Consider the following 13,682-nt stretch of genomic DNA (forward strand, 5'->3'; position numbering starts at 1 on the left):
CGCTGAGCCTGCGCGTCCGGAGCCTGTGCTCCACAACGGGAGAGGCCACAGCAGTGAGAAGCCCGCGTACCGCAAAAAAAAAAAAAAAAAAAAAAAAAAGACTCCATGGTATAAGCATGTTATTTAGATAAAGGTGAACACCAGAAAAAACATTACATTAGAAGGAATTGCCTCTGCGTAGTAGCCAACATGGCTAGGGAGGGAAACACTGATTTTGTTTTATTTTAATACCATTTTATTCTTAAAACAGTTATATATTAGCTTGATACAAATTAAAATTTAAAAATTCCAAGATTTGCAGTGATAAAGAGCAAAGCTTTATGCATTACCTAAAGATGAAGACCATTCTTTTATTCAAGACACACTGGCAAAAGGTACCTTCTGTGCTAGTCTGGATCATCCGTGTAGAGTTCTCTTGAGATCTCCAGGTAGAAGCTACTGAAGGCACAAGCTATATTTTGATAATGATTCTCCCTATGAATTATTTATCATATTTTTATATAGTAGAAAACTACCTGGCAACTGATATATCATGGTTACATTGTGGATACAGATGGTTAATAAGCAGGGACTGCTATATTTGATTCAATAAAATAATTCTAAACCAGAAGCTGAAGTTACTTTAGAAAGCAGCTTACTACAGTAAAAGGAGAAAGGAAATCACTGTGGCCCTAGCACCTAGAGACCCTGTAAAAGCTGACATTTCTGCGCGTGCATAGGAATCCCGGGTCAAGCACTGGGCAACTGAAAACCCAAGAAAAACTGATTTAACTTGAAAGCCTTTAAAGAGATTCATGTGAGCTACTCCTATGACAACACAGATGGATTACACACCAGTGAAGTTAGTTTGAGGCTAAGAGTTCATTTAAATATGAGACGGCTCCTTTTAAACTCTGTGAGTTGAAAAATCCATGACTGTTGCATACCTGTTTGCATTTTTGTTTTAAGGATCTTCCAGAAAAGCATCATGTCACTTTCCCATGACAGCCTATGCCTGGAGGGAGCTTCGGTACTACACCTGCACAGCTAAAGAAGAGGCCTTGTTTGTAAAGGCTGGGCCAGGGATTCTGCAAGAAGCTCAGAACATGACTTAAGGCTCTGTGTGAAGTCATCGGATTTTGACACATATGCAAATAACTTCCCCTGCCATCCTTCACTGATCAAGCAACACCGAGAGTCAAAAGCACTTTTACAGTCCTTGGGACTCTAGGGACACACCGCTTAGGTGACTGCTGGTGCTTACCTTGGATGTGTTGAAAGAGTGGCAGATCAGTAAAAACTTAGGGGTGAGCAACGCTGATGACTCATCTGTGAGTTCATTCAACACTGTGTGCCAGAACTGGGAGGACAAAGGGAATCTTTGAAAGGCCCGGTACTCAAGAAGCTCACAGCCCAGATTCATAACAGATGATTACATACCATTCTTTTACAGAGGTAAGCAGCTGAGGCCGGGAGCATGGAGGCCTATCAACCACAGGCTTCACAGAGGAGCACCCGTCTTCATCAGACCCCTCTCTGCCTTTTGTCGACAGATCCTGCCTTCCTGTAATGTGAGCGCTGAAAAAGTCAAAATTTGGTAGGACTGAGAAAATTTAAAATCTGCCTTGCCATTACCCAGGCTAGAATAACAGATACAGTTAAAGGCAGCTGCAAAATAACAAGAAAAGTGTCTCTCCCCGTGACATATTACAGCTGTAAAGTATTAAAATAACACCCTTCTTTGCATGACTCCTGCTTTCTTAACTCACTGAAAGCTTTTGTTCTCTAAAATCATAGATTATCAGAAACTTTCCTATTTGAAATTATATCCATAAAAATGAAACATTCCATTCCCGATTGAGAATCCAAGTCACTTTGACACAGAGAAGCAGACTTGATTTACAACCCAGGTGTAAACTTCAGAAAAGGAGCTGTGGACACAACATTCCACACCTAAACTTTTACCTTCCAAGGAAACATTGCTCTGAGCTCAGTTCAACAGTTTAAACCTGAACTGACCACATGAGCCCTGTTTTGCTTTCAGCCTGTCACTGCTTCTTTTAAATTTTATCTCCACCATTCCCTCACATCTTGTGTTTTTAAACATTTTTTATTTATTTGGCTGCTCCAGGTCTTAGTTGTGGCGTGAGGGGTCTTGTTTATGATATAGCAGAATCTAGTTCCCTGACCAGGGATCGAACCCCGGCCCCCTGCATTTGGAGCGTGGAGTCTTAGCCACTGGACCACCAGGGAAGTCCCTCAGGTCCTGTATTAACTCTATACTTTGTTTGGTCCTCTGGTGAGTAGCCTCCCTCATTGTAATGGGTTAATAAACCTGACTTTGTCACATTACTGGTCTGTGGATGGGCTAAGACAGCATCATAATCTATGAGAGCCTTGTTGATTTCCAGAATCATATCGTAACAATCTAGATAGTATTTGGGATATGACTATACAGCTGTGGCAGAGGGAAGGATTTGTACCTGAGGTTTAGTTTCTTAGTACATCTACCCATTTGTTAGCTTGAAATTTGATTCCACGCTTGAATTACAATGATTGAAATGTGATAACTGCACTTAAAGAGTCTTAAAGTCTACTACAAATAAATAAATAAGATATATGGAAAATTTGCATTCAGAGAAAAAACTTTCCCAAAGAAGAGTTTGATCTAACAGAGTTAACAACCTCAGAGGGCTGAATTCCTGGCCAATTCATACCAATCGTGTAAGACTCAGCTCAAACACTACCTCCTCTCCAGAGCTGTCCCGAGTCCCTCCTTTTCTATACTCTGGTGGCACCTGGTGTTACATTTGTGCCATGGCCGACACCACACAATATTGTGATTGTTTGTTTACCTGTTTTCCCCCACTCATCTCAACTCATTGAGAGCAGGCCCCTGTCTGTAAATTCCTAGCACCTGACACAATCCCAGGCAGAGAGGAGCTCAGTTAATGTTGATGAACTAATGAATGAAGGGGAGACTGGGAGCAAGAAAACCAGTTGGCAGGTGGTTGTAATGGTCCAAAAGGGATGGAAATGACCTGGACTCAGTGTGACTAGAGGAAAATCATAGATAAGTAGGAGACATTTTTGTGTGTGTATGTGTGTGGTACGCGGGCCTCTCACTGTTGTGGCCTCTCCCGTTGTGGAGCACAGGCTCCGGACGCGCAGGCTCAGCGGCCATGGCTCTCGGGCCCAGCCGCTCCGCGGCATGTGGGATCCTCCCGGACCGGGGCACGAACCCGTGACCCCCGCATCGGCAGGCGGACTCTCAACCACTGCTACACCAGGGAAGCCCAGTAGGGGACATTTGAAAGGAAGATGGAAAAAAAACAAAAAAGACTTGATAACTAAGTGGAAGTGGGAAACAAAGAAAATTTTTCAATTTTAAGCCTACACAGCTAGGAAGTGGATACCACAACAGGCATAAAGGAATCCTAGAGTAAGCAATTTTTTCAGTTTTGGGGTTTTCGGGGTTTTTTTTTTTTTCCTTTGGCCATGTCCTGTGTGGCATACAGGATCTTAGTACCCCGACCAGGGATCGAACCTGAGCCCCTTGCAGTGGAAGCTTGGAGTCTTAACGACTGGACCGCCAGGGAAGTCCCTGTTCAGTTTTAGATAAGCAGATTTTGCAAGGTCCTAGGAAAATCCAGTGTGCTTCTAGACATTCAGAATTAGAGTCAAGGCTCAAAATAGACTTGGGAATCATTAACATTGAGACTGAAACTTTTTAAAAAGTGGATGAACTTTCTAAGGAAGAGACTATGCACTGAATGGCTGAAGAACTGAAACTTGGAGAATGAAAAGGTCTAGAGGAAAAGAAGTAAAAAGGCAACAAAGAGAGAGCGTGTTCACAGAGGAACAGGGCAGTACAATATCCTGTACAGCAATGGAGAAGGACCACCTGCAGGTGAGAAGAAGAAAACCCAAGAAAGTCACCTGAAAAACTATCAGAACTCCAAGTTCAGCACGGTAGTGAGTTATAAAATACAGCAATTGCTTACAACAATCAATGGCTTTCCTCCAACTATTACCTGTTAGAAAATATAATGGACAAAAGATACAATTTGCAATAGTAAAAACAAAAATACCTAGGAGTAAACTTTGAAAATGTGTGGTAAATTTGACAAAGTTACAAAAGCTGAAAGATTTTTTAAAAATATTTATTTATGTATTTATTTATTTATTTATCTATTTATCTGGCTGAGCCAAGTCTTAGTTGCAGCATGCGGGATCTTTAGTTGCAGCATGTGATCTCTTAGTTGCAGCATGTGATCTCTTGGTTGCAGCATGTGGGATCTAGATGGAACCCAGTTCCCCTGCATTGGGAGCGTGGAGTCTTAGCCACTGGACCACCAGGGAAGTCCCCAAAACCGAAAGATTTTAACAATGAAGAGATGTAGTAGATGGGAAACACTGTATTATGAAATGTTAGTGTCCTCCAAATTTACACATTAAATACAATTTAAAGCCAAAATAAATTCCAAGTGGACAATGAGATACTTGAAAAATAAAAAACAGATAGAAGATGTATAAATAGGGGGGAAAGGGAGAATGTGTCTAGGCATAATCCCAAAAGCAGGACTAGTTAAAAAAAAAAGATTGATAGATATGATTGTGAACGAACTTGATCCTAGACCCCAAGCACCCCAGCTCAGACCTTTATAATGTCCTCCCCAGTCCTTGGATCTGTGATCCTTACAATCTGCCCCCCCAGCCCCCAACACCAACCTTGGCCTTAGCGCAAGGTATTTCCATCTCCTGTACAGATGAATCATCTGTAAGTATCTGCCAATGACCTTCACAATACCACTGTAGGTGAAGCAACACTGCAGATTCCGAAACCACTCCCACAGCCTTGTGATACAGCTAGCCCTCAGCCCTGGCTGAGAAATAGGATCAAGAGAAAAAAACAACCAGGCCGTGGCTGGCACTGATAAGCCCAAAGCCAAAATTCCACACCATGAGTGTGTTTGGGCTGGGGTTGTTCCGGTCCTAGAATTAACAGCAACACACCCCACCTGACCAAAAATAGGGACTAAAAGCAGGGGAAAGATAGTAGCAAGTACCTATTAGGATAAATGTTCAAATGTTCTCTGGCTTGTTTTTTCCTTGTCTTAAAAAAAACAGGGCTTCCCTGGTGGCACAGTGGTTGAGAATCTGGCTGCCAATGCAGGGGACATGGGTTCGATCCCTGGTCAGGAAGGATCCCATGTGCTGTGGAGCAAGTATGCCCTCGAGCCACAACTACTGAGCCCGCATGCCACAACTACTGAAGTCTGCGTGCCTGGAGCCCATGCTCTGCAACAGGACAGGCCACCGCAATGAGAAGCCCGCACACTGCAACGAAGAGTAGCCCCTGCTCGCCGCAACTAGAGAAAGACCACGCACAGGAACAAAGACCCAATGCAGCCAAAAATAAATAAATGTCCTAGAATTAACAGCAACACACCCCACCTGACCAAAAATAGGGACTAAAAGCAGGGGAAAGATAGTAGCAAGTACCTATTAGGATAAATGTTCAAATGTTCTCTGGCTTGTTTTTTCCTTGTCTTAAAAAAAACAGGGCTTCCCTGGTGGCACAGTGGTTGAGAATCTGGCTGCCAATGCAGGGGACATGGGTTCGATCCCTGGTCAGGAAGGATCCCATGTGCTGTGGAGCAAGTATGCCCTCGAGCCACAACTACTGAGCCCGCATGCCACAACTACTGAAGTCTGCGTGCCTGGAGCCCATGCTCTGCAACAGGACAGGCCACCGCAATGAGAAGCCCGCACACTGCAATGAAGAGTAGCCCCTGCTCGCCGCAACTAGAGAAAGACCACGCACAGGAACAAAGACCCAATGCAGCCAAAAATAAATAAATAAATTATTTAGAAAAAAAAAAGAAGATGGTTGGGTCCCACCCCCCCATGGCCTGGAGTGGGACCTGAAGGTTTGCATGTCTACAGGTGAGTTAAACCAAATTTTGAAAGAACAAATCATCACAATCTTATACAAAATCTTTCACAGCACAGAAAAATAGAGTTCTCCCCACCTTGTTCTATGACAGGATATAACCTTGATCCTAGAAACAGATAAGAACAGCTAAGAAAGGACAAGTACTGGACAACATCACTTGAGAACATAGGTAGAAAAATTAAAATTGACAATCTGATTCTAAAATTTATATAGAAATACAAAGGGCCTAGGAGAGCTGAAACAACTTCAAAAATAACAAAACTAGAGGGATTATACTACCTGATTTCAAAGCTTATTATAAAGCTATAGTAATTAAGACAATGTGGTATTAGCATAAATATAGACCTATATTTCAATGAAACAGAATAGTCAAGAAACAGACCTACACATATATGATCATTTCATTTTCAACAAAGGTACCAAGGCAATTCAATGGGAAGGATAATCTTTTCAACAAATGGTGCAGGAACACTATTGGGTAGCTATATACAAAAAACCCCAAAAAAAACAAAAAAAAACACTCAACCTTTATCCCACATCACATACAAAAACTGACTTAAGACGGATCACAGACCTGAATGTAGGAACTTAAAGTGTAAAACTTGTACTTTTATTATTTTTGGCCGTGCTGCATGGCACGTGGGATCTTAGTTTCCCAACCAGGTATCGAACCTGTGCCCCCCGCAGTAGAGGAGCGGAGTCTTAATCACTGGACCACCAGGGAAATCCCTAAAGTATAAAACTTGTACATGAAGGGACTTCCCTGGTGGTCCAGTGGTTAAGAATCCGCCTTCCAATGCAGGGGACGCCGCTCGATCCCTGGTCGGGGGACCAAGATCCCACGTGCCATGGGGCAACTAAACCCACACCTGGAGCCACAACTACTGAGTTCGTACACTCTAGAGCCCGTGCACCACAACTGGAGAAGCCCACACAGCACAACTAGAGAGAAGCCCACAACAAAGACCCAGCGCAGCCAAAAAAAAAAAAAAAAAAAAAAAAAACAACTTGTAGAGGAAAATAGGAGAAAATCTTAGTGACCTTGGGTTTTGCAAAGATTTCTTAAATATGACACAAAAAGAAAACATTGATAAGTTGGACCTCATCAAAATGTAAAACTTTTGCTCTGTTAACTAAAATGAAAAGGCAAGCCACAGACTGAGACAAAATATTTGCAAAATACATACCCAACAAAGTAGACCCAATTTTAAAATAGACAGTTCACCAAAGATGGCAAATAAGCATAAGAAAAGGTGATCAACATCAATTAGTTAATAGGGAAATGCAAATTGAAACCATAATGAGAAATCTCTACACACCCAATTGAATGGCTACAATTAAAAAGACAGACTAGGGACTTCCCTGGTGGCCCAGTGGTTAGGATACAGCACTTTCACTGCCTGCTATGGCCCCAGTTTCAATCCCTGATCCTGGTGGGGGAACTAAGATCCCACAAGCCATGAACTGCGGCCAAAAAAAAGACAAACTTAAAAAAGTAAAAAGACAGACTATACCAAATGTTGTTGCTGTGCACCAGGTGAAACTCTAATACACTGCTGGTAGGAATGCAAAGTGCTGCCATCACTTTTGAAAATAGTTTGGAAGTTTCTCAAAAAGTGATACATATACCAACCACACAACCTAACCATCCTACTCCAAAATGTTTACCAAAGAGAAATGAAGGTATGTGCCCCTACAAAGACATGTATATCAACGTTTATAGCGGTTTTATTTGTAATGGCCAATAATTGGAAACAACCCAAATGTCTATCAACAGGTGATAAATAAATTGTAGTATAATCCATATGAAGTTCATACAATAGTATACTACTCAGCAATAAAAAGGAACAACTATCTATAATATGCAACAACATGGATGAATCTCCAAATAAGTAGTCTGAGTGACTGAAGTCATGCAAAGAGTATATACTGCATGATTCTATTTATGGAAAATGCAAATTATAGTGATAGATCAGTGGTTATCCGGGGTGAGGGGGTGTGGAGGAAGAGATGGATTACCAGGGGGCATGAGATAACTATGAGGATATGCTCAATATCTTGACTGTGGTGATGGTTTCATGGGTATATACATATATCAAAATTAATAAAACTGTACATTTTAATATGCATTTTATTGTATATGTTTATACTTTAATAAAGCTATAAAAACATTAAAATATGCAAAACAACTCCAGCGACATATAAAAACTATAATTTGAACCTAAAACTGCTCTTAAAAAATTCAGTCTATTAAAAAAAAAAAACCTATAATTTGGTCAGGGGAGAGGTTCCCAAGACCACCCCCAGTTTCAATGATTCATTAGGAGGACTCACAGGACTCAGCATGTAGTCACATTCATGGCTATGATTTATTACAGTGAAAGGGTACAAAGCAAAATCAGCAAAGGAAAAAGGCAAATGGGCAAAGTCCAAAGAAAACCAGACACAAGCTACCAAGAGTCCTCTCCCAGTGGAGTCACCAGGACACACTTAATTCCCCCAGTAACAAGTTGTGACAACACGTGTGAAATGTTCTCTACCAGAGAAGCTCATTAGAGACCCTGCTCCCAAGATTTTTATTTGGGCCTGGTCACGTAGGCACCCTTGGTCTAGCAGTACCAAAATTCCAGACTCCCAGGAGGAAAGCAGGTGTTTAGCATAAACCACATTGTTTATACAAACAGTTTAGGCACAGTGAGCTATTTCTATCAGTTAGGGTGGTTGAAACCCTCCCCAGATTCTTAGTTTCCAGATGTCAGCCAGGGCCAACCTTGTAAGCAGGCTTTTCAAAGGATAGCAGTCAGGGGGACTTCCCTAGTGGTCCAGTGGATAAGACTCTGCACTCCCAATGCAGGAGGCCCAGGTTCCATCCCTTGTCAGGGAACTAGATCCCACATGCACGCTGCAACTAAGAAGTCCGCAACTAAGAGTTCACATGCCACAACTAAGAGGCCCACATGCTGCAACTAAAGATCCTGCATGCCACAACGAAGATCCGAGTGCTGCAACTAAGACAAGGCACAGCCAAATAAATAAATAAATAATAAAAATGATTTGGCTTTAAATGGGAAAATTGTATACTGTGTGAATTATATCTCAACACAGCTCTTGTATTTTTAAAAATCAGTTAGGGTTAGTGAGCTTTCGTGAGTGGGGACTGTGCAACTGAGCATCTGCAGTTCCCAGGCTTGTACTGACAGCAGGGATGCCTCCACTTCCCATCTAAAGGAAAATACCAGATTTTTTTAAATATAGCAGATGTAGAGAGATATAATCCACATACCATACAACTCACCCATTTAAAGCCAACCTATTTTTTTATATATCAATCTTATATTCAGTCATCTTGCTAAATTCTCATATTCCTGAAAACCTGTCTGGGCTTTTTTAGGTAGAGAACTCTATCATCTATGAACAATGACATTTCTTTTTTCCTTTCCAATCCTTATACTTCTTTTTTTTTTTTTTTTTGGCCAAGCCTCGTGGCTTATGGGATCTTAGTTCCCCAACCAGGGATGGAACCCGGGCCCCAGCAGTGAAAGTGCCGTGTCCTAACCACTGGACAGCCAGGGAATTCCCTAATTTATTTTTCTTATCTTACTCCACTGGCAAGGAGCACCGGAAAAAGCAACCTAGGCCAGACACTTACTAAAGTTTGGGCACTCTAACAGAGACCATGATAATGATATTGTTTAACTGTACCTTAAAAAATCCAAACATAATCTGGAGTTAGAAACAAAAACTAAGTTCAAAATTTTAAACCTGAAGATGCTCCACTTCAAGTGAAAACTCCATCCTTAAACAACAAGCTCTACCAGAGAGATTTAGAAGTTACATCTGTACTACCAGTGAAGGAACCATCAACAGACTCCACTGGTGTGCAGGGGTTTCAGGGTAAAGGAATTGAAAAATGTGGCAGTACTAAAACAAAAACAATGAATAAGCTTTCCCATTTCTCTAATTGTAGCACAATTAGTGATTATTTGAATTTGGATGAACTTACTGAAGATGATTTGCATGATGGTTAATGCTTGAGTAAAACAGAGGAACATTCTTTTGAGAGGAAGCACTAGACCCAGTATTAGTGATCCGACTTCAGTGAGAGTGAGGAAAATGATGAAGAACTTACTGAGTAAAAATGAAGGAAAGTTTGTTTTAAGTGAAGGAAAATCCCCAGCAAAAAAGAACCCACCTAAATTAAAATGTAATACTTTGAAGATACCAGTAGATGGGGCTGCTGTAGCAGCCAATAAAATAATCAACTCACACCAAAAAGTGTTTCTCTCATTTCAGAGCCTATAAGGAAACCATTACAAATATTCAGCCCCGTAGCTAAAAGCAAGAGGTCAAAAGATTCCACCAGCAGCATCAGGAAGTAGTGGCAAGAGCAGACTACATGTGAATGTTTGTATTAAGTCTTGATAACTGGTACAATGTTTTACAACAATTTCAAGCATATTCCTATAGAACACAATATCTGCTGAAACAGAAATACAGTGAAATTGAGAGATCAGCACTTCTATTTAAGGCATGGAGGAAAGCTATGTGAATGCCTATGTGTGCATGTGTCTGTGTGTCTGTTTAAACAATCACTTTGTATTAAATCAATAATATAGCAAGTGCTTCTCAGGTACTTAGTTAGCCCTACTATAATGTCAGGTAATATCTTTTTTAGGTAGATATAAATTTATCATGAATAAATAGAGTTACAAGTATTTTATGTAAAGGTGTGAATTTTAATCATCTGCTAGTTATAACTATAATTTATATCATATATAGACATCATTTATATATGTCTCAAACCTTGTTAACCATTAAAAATTAACAATACCTAGCCTAGTTTATTGTGCTTTGTAAAAACACAGATGTTAACACAAAAAAAGCAATTCAGAATTATGATTAAAGTGGGCATTTGCCTTTTTATTAAAAAGCAATTGCTCCTTCAATAGCTGAATGACTAAACAAACTGTATCACATAGAAGAAATGGAATACTACTCAGCAATGAACAAGGAATGACCTATTGACACATTCAAAAATTTGGATGGATCTCAGGGCATTATACTGAGTGGGGAGAAAAAAAAACTATTCTCAAAAGACCACACACTGTGGTCGGAATGTAAATTGATACAGCCACTATGGAAAACAGAATAGAGGTTCCATAAAAAACTAAAAATAGAACTACTGTACGACCCAGCAATCCCACTACTGGGCATATACCCTGAGAAAACCATAATTCAAAAAGAGTCATGTACCACAATGTTCATTGCAGCTCTATTTACAATAGCCAGGACATGGAAACAACCTTAGTGTCCATCAACAGATGAATGGATAAAGAAGATGTGGCACATACATACAATGGAATATTACTCAGCCATAAAAAGAAACAAAATTGAGTTACTTGTAGAGACGTAGATGGACCTGGAGTCTGTCATACAGAGTGAAGTAAGTCAGAAGGAGAAAAACAAATACCATATGCTAACACATATATATGGAATCTAAGAAAAAAAAAATGTCATGAAGAGACTAGGGGTAGGACGGGAATAAAACACAGACCTACTAGAGCATGGACTTGAGGACACGGGGAGGGGGAAGGGTAAGCTGTGACGAAGTGAGAGAGTGGCAGGGACATATATGCACTACCAAATGTAAATTAGATAGCTAGTGGGAAGCTGCCGCATAGCACAGGGAGATCACCTCTGTGCTTTGTGACCACCTACAGGGGTGGGATAGGGAGGGTGGGAGGGAGGGAGACACAAGAGGGAAGAGATATGGGAACATATGTATATGTATAACTGATTCACATTGTTGTAAAGGAGAAACTAACACACTATTGTGTATATGTACAGCTGATTCATTTTGTTATAAAGCAGAAACTAACACACCATTGTGAAGCAATTATACTCCCATAAAGATGTTAATTTTTTTTAAAAAGAGCACATACTGTATGAGTTCATTTAAATAAATTCCTCAAAATGATAAAGTTACAGATATGGAGAACAGATTATTAATTACCAGGGTCTAGAAATAATAGTGGAATGCCAGGTAGATACTTTTATAAAGGGGTAGCATGCAGGAGAGCTTTGCGGTAATGGAATAGTTCTGTATCTTGATTGCAGTGATGGTTATAGGAATCTGTACATTTGATAAAATGGCATAGAACTATATAATTGCATTGTACCAATGTCCATTTCCTGGTTTTGATATTGTACTATACCTATGTAAGATAGAACCATTGGGAAACTGGGTGAAGAGTACATGGAACTCTCTCTACTATTTTTACAACTTCCTGTGAATCTATAATTATGTAAAAATTACAGTTAAGAGAAAAAAGAAGTTGTGAATTCTCTGGCAGTCCAGTGGTTAGGACTTGGTGCTTTCACTATCTTGGCCCCAGTTTCAATCCCTGGTCAGGGAACTAAGATCCCACAAGCCACATGGAGCAGCCAAAAAAGAAAAAGAGAGAGAGAAGGAAAAGAAGTAAAAAAGCAATTGTATACCTGTATAACAAAGTTAGAAAGTAACTTTTTTAAAGATACTATTTAAATGAATAGTAAAAATCATTAGTTACCTAGGAATAACTTTTTTTTAAATTTATTTATTATTTATTTTTGGCTACATTGGGTCTTCCTTGTTGCACGCGGGCTTTCTCTAGTTGCGGCAAGCAGGGGCTACTCTTCATTGCAGTGCACGGGTTTCGCATCGCGGTAGCCTCTCTTGTTGCTGAGCACGGGCTCCAGGCACGCGGGCTTCAGTAGTTGTGGCGCACGGGCTTAGCTGGTCCATGGCATGTGGGATCTTCCCCGACCAGGGCTCGAACCCGTGTCCCCTCCCTTGGCAGGCGGATTCTTAACCACTGTGCCACCAGGGAAGCCCAGGAATAACTCTTTTTAAAGAACATTCAAGAGTGGTATGTAAAAAACTATAAAGCTTCATTGAAAAATAAATGGAGAGATATCATATTCATTGATAGGAAGATTCAATATTGTAAACATGTCAATTTCCTTAAAACTACCTAAAGATTAAATGCAATTCCTATGAAGATCTCAAGTAGTTTTATAGAACTTGACTAGTTGATTCTAAAATGTAACAGCATGACTTACCATAAAACCACAGTAATGAACATGGTATGATATTGGCACAAAACAAACAAATAAACTAATAAAACAGAATGGAGAGCCCAGAGTTAGATCCATGCATATTTGGAAATTTGATAAGACACCATTATAGGTCACTGGAGAAAGACTTTTCAGTAAAGTGCTAAGTATTCACATGGAAAAAATAAATCATTGGTAGATTAAAGAATTAAATATGAATAGATAACTTGGAAACTTTCCAAAGAAAATATAGAATATCTTTGACCTTAGGGTAAGGAGTTATTAAGACACAAAAAGTGTTAACCATAAAATGACAGATTTGACCATCTTAAAAAACTTTTTTTTTCATTAAAAGAAACCATGGGGCTTCCCTGGTGGCGCAGTGGTTGAGAGTCCGCCTGCCGATGCAGGGGATACGGGTTCGTGCCCCGGTCTGGGAAGACCCCGCATGCCGCGGAGCGGCTAGGCCCGTGAGCCATGGCCGCTGAGCCTGCGCGTCCGGAGCCTGTGCTCCGCAAAGGGAGAGGCCACAACAGTGAGAGGCCCACGTACCGCAAAAAAAAAAAAAAAAAGAAACCATGAGGAAGGTGAAATGATAAACCACAAAATGAGAGAAGGTATTTGCAGTACATATCACTAACAAAAGTTT

Source organism: Physeter macrocephalus, chromosome 11 (genome assembly GCF_002837175.3).
Source record: "Physeter macrocephalus isolate SW-GA chromosome 11, ASM283717v5, whole genome shotgun sequence".
Classification (NCBI taxonomy): Eukaryota; Metazoa; Chordata; class Mammalia; order Artiodactyla; family Physeteridae; genus Physeter; species Physeter macrocephalus.